The sequence below is a fragment of the Mus pahari genome, chromosome 11, assembly GCF_900095145.1.
Source record: "Mus pahari chromosome 11, PAHARI_EIJ_v1.1, whole genome shotgun sequence".
Lineage (NCBI taxonomy): Eukaryota > Metazoa > Chordata > Mammalia > Rodentia > Muridae > Mus > Mus pahari.
The window spans coordinates 56,102,264-56,117,016 of record NC_034600.1 but is presented as its reverse complement, the minus strand read 5'-3'; positions in this window follow the sequence as shown (position 1 = coordinate 56,117,016).

The following is a 14,753-nucleotide window of genomic DNA, read 5'->3' as shown; positions in this document are numbered from 1 at the left end:
CCTATAATCCCAGTTGATTCAGGACTTCTCAGAGTTCAGATTTCTCTGTGATTCTTTGATTGTGGGCTCCTGTGAACCTGAGATTCTGGGCGTGTCTGGGTTTTTGGCAGTCAAGTTCCTCTGAGACACTCAAATACTAGTATGACCCAGCCCCTGTTTTCCTGAGATCCTGTTGTCCTAAGATCTTGGGAGTGTTACAATACATGGAAGTGGTGTCTCCTTTGAGGATCGTGGAGTTGTCTGGTCTGTTTGAAACCAAGGTAAACCTGAACTGATTAAAAGGAACCTGAGCCTCTGGTCAGGAAAGGCTCTGGTGTCCTTGTTCCTGCTGTCACAGACCTATCACTGTTGGATTGGAGAAGCTGTTGTATTCCACTCACCAGTGATCCTAAGATCACTTGGGCGGTCCGCTAGAAACTGTGGGGGTGTCCGCAGAATCAGTGCCCTAGGTGACCCAGTGCTGGTGCAGACCAGAAGGGGCTTGTGCCCCTGGACAGGCAGGTTCTCTGCTGCCCTAGTGCTATCTCAGGTCCCTTGCACGATTGGATTGGAGCAGAAGTTGTGTTCCACTCACCAGTGATCCAAAGATTGTGTGGGCAGTCCTCTAGGGACCGTGGGGGTGTCTGCCCACTCCGCGACCTAGGTGACCTGGTGCTGGCGCAGACCGGGAGGGATTTGTGCCCCTGGTCAGGCCAGTTCTCTGCTTCCCTAGTGCTGTCTCAGGTCCCTTGCACGATTGGGTTGGTGCAGAAGTTGTGTTCCACTTACCAATGTTCCTAAGATCGCATGGGCAGTCCTCTAGGGACTGTGGGGGTGTCTGCCCACTCTGCGCCCTAGGTGACCTGCTTGCTGATATTCATGATTTATTAGCTCCCTAACTATAATTATAAGAAGTTCTACTGTCTTAAACCAGTGGCAACATCTTTAACTATCTTCTGTGAGCATACATGTGATTTACTACAAGCAGTTGTAATAATGTACTCACATCCTAGTCTTAATGAGGATGCCAATGTAGTTGAAACAAGATGGATAGGAACTGCTCACTTGGTGAGTGGTGTGGTGAATCATGTCTATGAGCTATGACTTGCTGAAGAACACATATTCCAGGCATTTGTGACAGGAAGAAATGACAGAGTTGATGGAGGTCTACAATTTAGCAAGCAATTTGAATGTTGTTATTTGCCCTATAAGGGCTGGGTACACTTGCAAAGATTCGTGGCATTAAGAACTTCGTGTGGCACATTGTCTCCCACTGGGGCCAGACAAGGCAGCCATAGAGAGTGAGCTTCATGTCTGCTTCAGATGTGCTGGGAGCCTTGTTCCAGCCCATGTACGTTCTTTAGTATAGGGGAGGAACTCTGTGAGGGAGGGACCAGGAAGTGGAGGAATGCTGAAGAAGAAGAAGAAGAAGAAGAAGAAGAAGAAGAAGAAGAAGAAGAAGAAGAAGAAGAAGAAGAAGAAGAAGAAAGAGAGAGAGAGAGAGAGAGNAGAAGAAGAAGAAGAAGAAGAAGAAGAAGAAGAAGAAAGAGAGAGAGAGAGAGAGAGAGAGAGAGAGAGAGAGAGAGAGAGAGAGAGAGAGAGAACTTCATGTGGGGGCCGGAGAGATTGCTCAGCATTTAAGAACTTGCTGTTCTTGTAGAAGACCTCAGTTAAGTTTTCTGTACCCACATGGCAGCTCAAAACTGCCTATAACTCCAGTTCCAGGGCATGTGCTGTTCCCTTCTGGTCTTCTGGGGTTCCTACATGCACATAGTACACATAAGTTCACACAGGCATGTACATACATACATACACACACACACACACACACACACACCTACCTATAAAATAAATCTTTTCCATGAAAGGCATTTAATAATTTGGGGGCCCAAGTTGCCACGCTGTAAGTTAGCATTTCCATGAAGATACCACATTTCTCTTGCTCTTGTATGGGAATTCTTCCTCCCTACATCATCTGAACATCTGAGTGTACTTGAAAACTTAGTGAAAACCCTCAATTTCTAGAATACAAGTTTCTGTATGGAGGCTTTCTTCTGACCAGACTTAGTTTCAAATAGTAAGATACAAATTAGATATTGCAAAGACCTATATTAAATATAAGATTGTCTACATCTGACCATTTTTAATTATAATAACTAACGGTAAAATTCTACAAGGATCTAGAAAGAATTAACATACATACAAACACAAACTCATATATACACATATCATACTAGCAATGGATTATCACATAAGATTCATAGAGACTGTGGCAGCATGCTTGGGGCCTGAACAGATGAAAACTGTAGATTGCAATGGTCAAAACTAGGTTTTCCTTTGCAAAAGGGTGTCATTTGTAGATAAAACAAATGTATTCCCCTATGTATCAAGGAGTTGGATATCCAAAACAAATCATAGATGGCTAAAGATCCAAGTGTTCACTGGACTGCATTGTTCTGGAATCGCTAGAGAATTCATTCCTTGCTTTTCTCATTTCTCATGCAAATAGTAGTCTCTAGACTCTAGAGTCCAGATCGTCCCTCTATCATGGCTATGGATACTTGCAACCTCTGTTTCCCTTATCATAGTTTCTTCTTTGGATGTTGCCCTCTTCCCTTCCCCTAAGGAGAACAGATGTGGTTATATTAAATTTACTAAGATGAGAATAATCTCTCCATTTCAGTATGCTTACTGTAGTCACATCTACAGAGCCTGTTTGTCCTGTGCATATGCTCTTATAATCAGGATATGTCCATCTTCAGAAGCCTATTGTGTAAAGTACCTTGGGTAATTTCTGGTCTATCTTCATTTTCATTACATCTAAGATATTATCTTCTCTGGAAGGGCATTTGCCTTATAGATCAGGATTTGGCTGATCTGTGTATCCCTATACCATTATATGCTTATTACTGTCAGTACCACACCAATTTGTGACTACTTTGTTCTGTGATTCCTCTATGGACTTTAAGTATTATGGCATTGAAGACTACAGTTACAAGACTTTGTATCTCTTGCTAAACACAGTACCAAAGGAAAGAATGGATGAACACATTAACAAATAATGTTGCATTGTTTCTTCATCACTGTTCTAAATACAAAGACAAGCTGAGCTGCCCAGAAAGATCTGTCCCCACATCCCTGAGAAGTACTGCATCTGGGCAGCCACGTGCAAGTAGTCAGTTGCCTTCCCCGTCCACATTTCCCTCCCCAGCTGTGCTCTTAACCACTGTGACCACAAAAGTGGGGAAATTATATAGTGAGAAGGGGTATGAATTTTCCTAGCTTCACTCCTCTGATAATTATCTGCATTTAATTTTGTTCATTGATAAATTTATTTCATTTAAGATCCCCATGAAAGTCAACCTTAACTTTTGAATTACAACACTGTGTGCCTTTATGCAGACATTTCTATATTGCTTGAAGTAACAGCTATAAAAAATAAGAAATGTTATGCATAAAAGTTGGTGAGTTCAAGGAACATATTAACACTCCTCAGGATGTGGACAAAAACAAAATGTGATGCAAATAACAGGCAAATCCCCTGAGGTTGGGAAAATAACCTGAAGGAACATTTCTGTTGAAACACTTGAGTTAATCTGGAACACTCCTCAACTGTAATTTATTGTGCCAATCTCTTTCTATTTAAAATAAATATTTATCATCCTGAAGGTAATACATCATGTAGTACAGGAAAAAGACTTCTGCTGATGTCACATTTGCTCCTAAATATGTAAGGTGTTTAAGACCTTGGATCAAAATATTTAGAATACTCCTAAGTATTTTAAAGTTAATGTTAGCTGCTAGTAGACTGAAATATTACTTTTAGATACTGGGGAATCAATAATTTAATTATATAAAAGTTCAGTAAATGCTGTAATGTGGTATTGATAAATACAGTATAAAATTTATACTCACATAGTAATACATTTTCTTAAAGTCAAATTGCCAACATAGATTTCAATAATAATTAGTATTTTGCTTTTAAATACTTAGTAAAATTCTAAAATAACTTAAGACAATGCCATTCTCAGTTATGAGCTATTAAAGTATACCAATACATTTAAAAATATGAAGTTATATCACCATTGGAGACTGAAGTTGATTCCTGCTTATGAAACACCAAAGAAATAAGGAGCTGGGGCTTCCTAAGGCATTTCACTTGCAATATTTCCACATGTTTACTTAGTCCTTTAAACCCTTATTGGGTTTTTACTATAACACTAGCATAGTATTTGATTTTACATCATAGTCAACAAACATCAACCTCTATAATTTAACAAAAACTCTCTTCTTATCTAATTCTTAACAGGCCAACATGTTCAATAACTTACGATCATTTTCTTTCAATTTTACATGTATGTACTATGTGTAGATTGTACCCTGTCTTCCTTCTGCAATCCTTCCAGTGACTCTCCCTTTATGGCTTCCTGACAAATACATGGCCTCTTTTTCTTTAATTGTTTTTGTTACATATGCATACAAATGAACAAATATATAAATACAACCGAGTGATCAGACTAATTCACTCATTTCTGTAAGGTTTCATGGTTCACCACTTGAAATTAGATGACCAATTAAGAGTATCATTTTTATACATAGTCTGTTATTTTAAGTATGGCATAGAGAAATAAATATCCAGTATAATTCCAGAGAACAAAAGAATGGATAAAATACTAATTACAGGTGCTAGACAGATTGCTCATGGATTAAGAGCAATGACAGCTCTTTTAGATGACTCAGGGTAGATTCTCTGCACCCACATTGTGGCTCACAAGCATGTGTAACTACAGTTCCAGATGTTCCAACACCTTTTCCGGGCTCTATGGGAACTAGGTATGCAGGCAGGCAAAGCATTGGCACCCAAAATGAATTAAAATATTTTTAAATTATTAAAAACACTAACTGTATCAGTGCTCTTGCAATTGGATTCAGTAGTAATTGATAATCAGTGGTACAGAATGCATAATTTTGGGGGGGTTGAGAACTAATTATAAAAGTTTAATCTAGTCTAAAATTTTGAGATTTTATTTATTTTTATTTTATGTGCAAAAATGTTTGTACCTGCACATATATACATCTATGTATAAGACATGTGCCTGCTGACTATGGAAGCCAAAAGACGGTGTCAGATCTTCTAGACCTGGAGTTATAAATTGTGGACCACCATGCGCGTGCTGGAAATCAAATGCTGGTCCTCTGGAAACACGGTGCTCTTAACTGCTGAGTCATCTCTCCAGCCCCATTTTTAATTTTTAAAGAAAAAACTTGATTATTTTAAAAATGCATTTGGAGAAATATATCAAGTATTTGTGGGTAAAGAAGAAATCTACCTAGCCTCTTATTCCAAAGCGAAGTCCACATCACTGAGAATATTTTAAAGGTGAGAAAAATTGTTGCAGACGCTGTGACTGGATGATTTTGTGCTTTGTGGGTGATCCTGTGCTTTTTGGATGATCTTGTGCCTTTTGGATGTGGAAACATTCCTAAATAAGATATGACAAACAAGCAAGACAAGCAAAAGATTTTTTAAAATGAGATAAAATTTAGAATGATGATGATTTTATTATTAGATTCTAAAATCTCCTCAACAAAAAAAATGAAAATAAAATAGAAAAACAGAGAAACATTGTAACATTTAAAAAAAAAAAATGAAATGTCCTCCTTAACATCCAAAATCTTTTGGAAGATTGAGTATCCAAAGGAAAATGAGTAAGCATGTTAATATATTAATAGTAGGCTTGCAGAAGAAATAAGACTAATTCAAATATAAAATCATGCTCCATCACATTAACAATAAGAAATGGCTGTCTTAGCTGAGCTTTACACAGTAGAGCAAGAAGAGGGACAGTGAAAAGACAGTTACACTCATCTGATAACATCTCACACATCAATTACATCCATTTCATCATCCAAGCTTATCCTGTGACCAACCTAAACCAAAGAATAAGGAAATACATTCCCCCCAAGCACAGAATCACATGACAAAAAGGAGAACAGGGAAAGAGCTAGAGTCAAGACATTCACGCAACTCACGCATTTGCTCACAAAGGAGAACAACCCTACTTGCATTTATTTGGTAACAAATGTTTCCCTCTGAAGAAGCCCTGCCTGACTCACTGGCACTGTAGCAACCATGACTGTCATCTTTCTACCACTTACAAAATAGCTATTGTCTGTTTTATACCCGCTCTCTCTTCCATTGTAGCAATTACAATAAAATTAAAAAAAAAAAAAAACTTTTTCAATATAATTCTTAGTTGGAATTACAATCTCAATTTCTCATTTCTCTCTGTAAACTTGAGAATAAAACAGTCTTTATATTGACATATGTTAAAAAATGAAATAGGTATGATGATAAAGAAAGCAGTTTTACCTACACCTGTGTTGAAAAATTCTATGGAAGTAAAATGTGGTCAGGATGTAGAAAAAAATGTTGAATTAAAAAACTAGCCAATTTGTCTATTTGACACAACTGCACATCCTTGGATGAGGAATTCTCACGAGTACGTCGAGCTCTGATTGGCCTGGAAAGAATGACATTGCTGGAATTGGAGACCAGATCAGGAACTTGGTCAAATCAGGAGTGATGAACAGGAAATAAGAAGGGAAATGACAATAAAAATATATATTAGAATAAGTGTTAGAAATGAGAATGCATTATTTTTAAAGTTTGAAAGATAAATGTTTCTAGATGTTTTCAGGGACTATTGCTGGGAAAACAATAAAATATAAGAAACTAGATTCTATTATCTTTGATTAATCTTTCCTTTAAAATACTAAAATATGGGCCATCAAGTTGCTTCAGTGAATAAAGTGCTTACCATGCGACCCTGGTGATCTGAGTTAGATTCCTGGCACCATGTGGAAAATTTAGATAAGGTAGCATACATCTCCAGTAGTAGCATTTCTACAGCAAGATGGGAGATGGAGAGAAAAGAACCAATAGGGAGCTGGTGGGCCAGGTAGCAGGGCACACACTGTGTGCCAGAAAGAAGGGAGACTATCTCAGCAACTAGGAAGAAGGAGAGAACTGAGCCCTCAAAGTTGTCTTCTGACTTCAAAACCCACGGTGTGGCACATATGCTGGACTCCCTCTGTCTCTCTGTCTCTCTCTATCTCTGTCTCTCTGTCTCTGTCTCTCTCACACTAAAATAATAAAAAATAACAATAATAAAAACATTTTAGTATAATTCTTACTGTAATTAGAATTCCCATTCCAATCTCTCTCTGTAAAATTGAGAATATTTTGTTTTAGTATTGACATATCAAATGAAAAGGAGATTGGTGTTAGAAGAAAGACCTGAAATCCCAGCACTCAGGAAACTGAGGCAGAAGTGTGAGAATTCCGAGACCGTCTGATATGTATGTAGAGTTCCCTTTCCAAAATAAATAAAAGCTATCATGCTGTTTGAGGCATAATCTGAATCCTTTGTAGTATGGCTGGTTCAGAAATATACATGAATTTTCTGTGTACTCTATCTTTTAAATTCCTGTTAAGTCGCATCACAATTTATGCAGTGTATTTTTGCAAACTGTAGTGCCAGACATAATGGGAAAATTATGCACAATATCTGCCTATGTGCATCTCTGCTTGTGCACCCTGTCTGCAGAATTAATAGTGAAGTATCACACGATGCTGCCAAGAGGCATCAAAGAAACCTAGGCTTTCTTCATCCGTGCTGGTAACACCTTTCCTCCAAGCTCTGTATAGCTATCTCCAGACATTTATCTTCTGAAGCAAGTCTGCTCTTGAATGTATTTCACCCCACAGTAAGACTTTAGTAAAACAAAAACAAAAACAGAAAGGGGGGATTAATAAGAGAGAGAGAGGACATTGGGGACAGAAGGAGGGAGGGAAAAGGGATAGGGAAGGAGGGAGGAATGGAGGAACAGAGGGAGGGAGGGAAAGAGAGAGACGGAGACACAGAGAGACATAAAGAGACAGGGAGACAGATACAGAGAGAGAATGACAGAGAATGTTGGCTCCCATGGTTGTATGTTCTAGGAAATCCAAACTCTATCAAGTAAGGGGTAGACCGGGGACAGAAGACCCAGCAGCCATCCAAGCCAGCCAGCCAGAGATGATGCTGGGGACCGGAATGACGTCTGTCCCACATGTTACCACCAAGGGCCATGCAGATGTCCGTGGTCTGGGCTACAGCCTGAAGCCATGTAAGTGTCCATGGGCAATGCTGCCACCGGTATGGGCCATATTGATGTGAGTGGCCTGTACTGCTATGTCAGTCCATGGTAAAGTCCTGGTCCTTGCTGTCACCAAGGGCCATGTCTGGCTCTGAGGCCCTACTGCAGCCTCAGTTTATGGTGATATCTGTGGCCCCTGATACCACTAAAGACCATGCAGATGTCCATGTTCTTCTGTGCTGCTGCCCAAAGTCATATCAATGCCCCCATAATGCTGCCTCTGGAGAGTGGGACATGTTGATTTGTCTGATGTCTGCTGCCACTTGAAGCCATGCTGATGTTCATGCTCCAGGCAGCTTCTGAAGGACTTGTCTGGGTCTGTTGTCCTATTGCAACAGATCTGTGGTCTGTGTTGTCACCAGATACCATGTGGAGGCCCAGGATCTGTGCTCCCACCGACCATGAAGAGCAGGAAGGCGACTTTTGCTGTGATATCAATGACCTCAGAGGCACCATTGAGAGGGAGGAAAATGGGAAGTTTCTGTGATGACACCTACCACACCAACTCCCCTCCAAAAAAATTATAACAGCCTAAATAGGAATCCACCAAAGAGAATTCTGGTGAAGTATGATGGAGAGCATCCTTCCAGTTTCTGTCTCCACCCAGAGCAGATCCTGTGTCATGGCACCCAGAGCTGATCCTGTGCAATAGCTCTCCATACCCAAATATTGTCAGGAAAGTGCTGGTCTCCCAGGACTGCCAATACAGCTGTGAGCACAGGTAAGACCACCACTCCTTCTCAAATTCCTAGTCCAAGAGGGACCTGCCCAGAGCCATCAGGACACATGAACCAAGGAACAGCCCAGGACAAGATCCTTCTGCTTTCCATCTGCACCCTGGAGCTGACCCTGTACCACAGCTCTCCGAATCCAAATTCCTCCCTGAGAGAACAGGTCTCCCAGGAGTTCTGACACACAGGCTTGCAGGAGGGACAAGCTCAGTCACCAGAGATAACCAGATGGCAAGAGGCAAGGCCAAGAATATAAGCAATAGAAACCAAGGCTACTTGACATCAGAACTGAGTTCTACCACCACAGCAAGCACTGGATACCCCAACACAACAGAAAAGCAAGACTCTGATTTAAAATTACATCTCATGATGATGATAAAGGACTTTAAGGACACAAATGACTCCCTTAAGGAAATATAGGTAAACAGCTCACAGCCCTTAGAGAGAAAACACAAAAATCCCTTTAAAATTGCAGAAAAACACAGTCAAACAGGTGAAGAAATTGACCAAAACCATCCAGGATCTAAAAATGGAAATAGAAACAATAAAGAAAGCACAAAGGGAGATAACCCTGGAGATAGAAAACCTAGGAAAAAGATCAGGAGTCATGGATGCAAAAATTGCCAACAGAATACAAGAAATAGAAGAGAGAATCTCAGGTGCAGAAGATACCATAGAAAACATTGACACAACAGTGAAAGAAAATGAAAAGTGAAAAAAGCTCCTAATCCAAAACATCCAGGAAATCCAGTACACAATGAGAAGACCAAACCTAAGGATAATAGGTATAGAAGAGAGCAAAGATTCCCAACTTAAAGGGCCAGTAAATATCTTCAACAAAAGTATAGAAGAAAACTTCTCTAACCTAAAGAAAAAGATTCCCATAAACATAGAAAAGGCCTACAGAACTCCAAATAGGTTAGATGAGAAAAGAAATTCCTCCTGTCACATAATAATCAAAACACCAAATACATTAAACAAATAAAGAATATTAAAAGCAATAAGGGAAAAAGATCAAATAACATTTAAAGGCAGACCTCAGAATTATACAAGACTTCTCACCAGAGACTATGAAAGCTAGAAGATCCTGGGCAGATGTTGTGCTGTCCCTAAGAGAACACAAATGCCAGCCCAGCTAAACAATGTCCTATTCAGTGATAACTTGGTCAAGGAAGAAATAAAGAAATTAAAGACTTTAAAATTTAATGAAAATGAAGGTACAACATACCCACACTTACGGACACAAGGAAAGCAGTGCTAAGAAGAAAACTCATAGCTCTGAGTGCCTCCAAAAAGAAACTGGAAAGAGCGTACACTAGCAGCTTAACAGCATATCTGAAAGCTCTAGAACAAAAAGAAGAAAATACACTCAAGAGGAGTTGACAGCACGAAATAATCAAATTGAGGGCTGAAATCAACCAAGTAGAAACAAAAACAACTATACCAAGAATCAATCAAACCAGGAGCTGGTTCCTTGAGAAAATCAACAAGATAGATAAACCCTTAGTCAGACTAACCAGAGGGCACAGAGACAGTATCTAAATTTAGAAAATCAGGAATGAAAAGGTAGATATAACAACAGAAAATAAGGAAATCCAAAAAAATTACCAGATCCTACTACAAAAGCCTATATTTAACAAAACTGAAAAATCTGGATGAAATGAACAATTTTCAGTCAGATACCAAATACCAAAATTAAATCAGAATCAGATAAATGATCTAAACAGTCCCATAACCCCTACAAAAATAGAAGCTGTCATTAAAAGTTTCCCAGAACTAGATGGATTTAGTACAGAATTCTATCAAACCTTCAAAAAAGACCTAGTACCAATATTCTTCAAACTATCCCACAAAATAGAACCAGAAGGAGCACTAACTACCCAATTGATTCTAGGAAGTCACAGTTACACTTTCCAAGCCATTGGAGATGGAACCATTTCTGTCTAATCAGGAACTTGTCACACTTTCCTTTCATAGAGGACATCATAGATTTTTTTTTCTACTTCTATAATGTATATTGATCCAAATAGATTTTTAAAACTGGTTAAGTGCGTATTACTTTTAGCTTCAGAAGAGATCATGTATATTTAAGAGACATTTAACTATTATAAATTATTTTGATGACTTAAAAAATGTCAATACTGAGTTGTATATTTTTAAATTTTTTAATTTTATTAGTTCAATAAAAAAATTTAAAAAAAATGGGTGAGGTAATCCAATAGTCTATTCTTTCATAATGTTGAAATGACAATGCTACTATACAGTGATTCTCAGTAGAGATGCTTGAATAAGTGGTCTTTGCCTCTGTCTTACCTTAAGCTAAAAATGTGTTTTAAATAGTAACTCTTATTAATCTTAAGGCTTATTAACATAGCTTATTTAGGTTTTTTTTTCTGTTATTGTTTTTCGTTAGTGCATACAATACCCGCTACCCAGTGATGTTTTCTCTTTACATTTCTTGCTGTGAAACTCTGAAGAAATGTTGCATTTTTCAATGATGTATTTTGAAATCTAAGATGGTAAATAAACTTTGCTTTTAACCTTTAAAAAAAGAAGTGTGATGGAGATGCCAAAGAGTAGCTCTTCACAACTGATGGATTCTGTCACAGGTGTGGCTGAGGAAGGACTCAATTCTATGTAAGGGACCACAGCTGAGAGTGTGACCATGCCCCAGTCAGTATATAGATAACACAAAGTGAACTTTTTCCCTAGTTTTTGCTTTACCTCTTTTATGGGCAGGGAGGTTACAAGGGGCATGGGCAGACATGGAAAGATTGGGAAACGGGTTAGTATTGGAGTGTATGATGTTAAACTCCCAGAGAATCAGTAGAAAAGTTACGAATGGTGGGAAAAAAATGTCAAGTAAGCCAGCAAGCTAGAAACTCATGTAAGTATTAATGTTACAATCTTGATTGAATTTTGATGCTCAGACCAGGCAAAGCAGATACTCAGACTGGATTTCTGTGTTGCAGTCTCAAATTTATAGTCAGTTAGTCAGTGCAGATACATGTGCCTTCCTTAGGATCAATAAGTTGTCAACCACCACAGTTCATTCACAGATTTCAGAAAATAGCTCTGTTTAAATTATTTTCACTATAATGAATTCAAATCAGGGCAATCAACCAAATAATAGAGGCAATACAGTGTCCATTCTCATGTCATAGCACACCACACTCTTGCCCATACATCAATGTGTTCATCAACCAGAAAGAGACACATTGTCTCAGCACTCAGGCATTATTGTAGTTGATGGGGCAGATGTCAATGGGATACAGAGAGTCCCTTTTGTTATCACTGGTTACGATCTGAGCCAGGTATTTCCAGAATCTTAGCCTTTTACTTAAGCAGCTAAAATAAAAGCTTGCATAGATTATAAACATGTAGGAAAAATATATTTGTAGCAAAAGTGTAGAACAGATGACCATGTACTGTAAGAGAGTAACTGCCCACTGACAGAAAAATATTCAAAGGCCATGATTATTAATAAAGGGTTTCTTTTATTCAAGAACTTAAGATTCAAGAGAATGAAGGTCTGATTATAAAAGTGTGAATTAAGTGTGGTTCTATTCTGATTGATTAGGTCGTATAATCATGTTCATGCTTTTTCCCCCCCGAATACATCTGTCTGAATTTTAATCCTAAGAACTCTCAACTGTGCATTGCCATAAGATGGTAATCAGAGGATTCTCTTTAGCAATTTCTTAAAGGATGCAGTTTGTCTTTTTTGTTTACACTTTCAGAACCAGTTCGGACCAGATGAGAATGTATTCTGCCTAGCCCATAGGAGAGTGTTGCTAAGGAAGAAGTTTATTCAATTGCTTAGAGACGGATGCAGATGTAACCTAATGCAATTAGGGGGCCTGGGGTTGCTAGGTGCATATAGTTCAGAGGATATGTATGCAGAGTGTGGGTAGGTAATGGATATCAGCTTGCTGGGTACATTATAATTAGAAGGATGTAAATATTGCCTAAGGCAAATGGAGTCCTAGGTTACTAAGTGATTCTCAAATTAGCCTGCATTGCTTTCTTAGGTTCTTTGACATACAGTTTTTTTTTTTTTTTGAAAATTAAAAATTAATTAATGAACTCAGGAAAAAAACTCAAGAAAAATTTTATTGAAGTTTGAGTGGGGGAATAAAACAGAGTAGTCAAAGAACTTGATGGTGGCCAAGATGAGGTGAAGAAGGAAAAACCATGAAATCTTGTTTTCTGAGCCAGAGGTGAAAGCAGCAGATAAGACAGAGAGTGGGACTCTGTGAGCAGCAACTTGACAATAGGGATGTTCTCCACCAGTGTAAGATGCCCAGAATGTCGGGAAAAGTCAAAAGTCAGATTGAAGTCTGTGTCCAAAAGTGAGAAATAGGAAAGAAGGAAAGAAACAAGTTATACCTTCACTCAGAATATGGACAGACTCAGCGTTCTGGGGAGACACAACACACACTTCTCCTTACCCTAGATAGGGAAACAACATACCAAAGTCCAACAGTCCTGTGACCACTATGACTGACCAGAACAGTGGACATTACAATGACCACATTGATGATCAACAGAGTGACAGTTACTGACCATCACAGTAGACACTACAACTGACCTCCACAGTAGCCACAATGACTGACTGTTGCAATGAATAAGACAACTGTCCTCATCAATGACCACCACACTGATGGCTAGGACTGCCAATTACAGTGGACACTATAACTTAATGTCCTAGTGATCACCACAGTGACTAACTACTATGACTGACTTCACAGCCAATACTACAACTACTGTAGTGACCACTATGGCTGAACACATCAACGACCAGCATAGTGACCAATATATCTCCCATCTTTTCATGGATCTTCAGATGTACCATGGTTCATTTAACCTTCAGAAGTCAGGCTGACCTTTGGAGGTTATAAAGCAGGATTTTTTCAGGGCCCTGACTGGGTGATGGGAGTTCCTGATGCTTCTTTCAAAAAGTGTTGTCAACCACTGGCCAAGCCATTTGTAAAATGGACACTAGCCACATTGTCACCAAGTCTGTATTCATATGCTACAAAGAGATCTCTAGACAGGGAGACATCCAGTGCCTGTATCAGCAATGATCTTATTGGCCATGAGTAGTGCCATTTTAGTTCAGAAAGGTGACACAGATGTGTTATGCCCCAAAGAGTCCCTGGAAAGCAGCTAGATTTCAGTGCTTATTATACCCTACCACAGGGATGACAAGAATATGTTTTTCCACGTGATGAGAATTCAACCCTAACAACCCCCTTCTCCTTAGAGGCTAGGATGCTGAACGTCCACAATTTCTACACAGATGGTTGAAGTCTTTACTAACAAGCCATCTTTTTTAATCTAGAAAGATGCTCACTCTGACCCACTGTATGGTCACTTAATAGATGCCTGTCATTCAGCAGCTACAAGGGTTTCAGAAGATCTTTTTCATGCACTCAGGACAAATACCAAAACACTAAACAGATTCTCCATTCACACACATATAGCTGAACCATGGGAAATGACACTATGCCATAGAAAATACCTCTGAAGACAGAAGTTAGAGTACATTGTGGATAACTGCCAGCTGAGGTGATCGAACTTATCAGTGATGTAGAGACAACTGTTAATGATGTGAGTGAACTCTAGGCTTAAAAACTGTTGTGGGGGATGGGTTAAAAGGTGTGAGACTGTAGGCAGGGAAATGTTTTAAGATCTGTAATAATATTTAAGGAAAAACTGAGAATACAAAGTGAGAAGAGACAGAAACTCTAAAGAGTTGACTCTAAGAAGTGACAAGCGGTACTAGCAAGCACTTGTGCAGAGCACACACAGTTGTTGCACACACACATGGCTACAAGA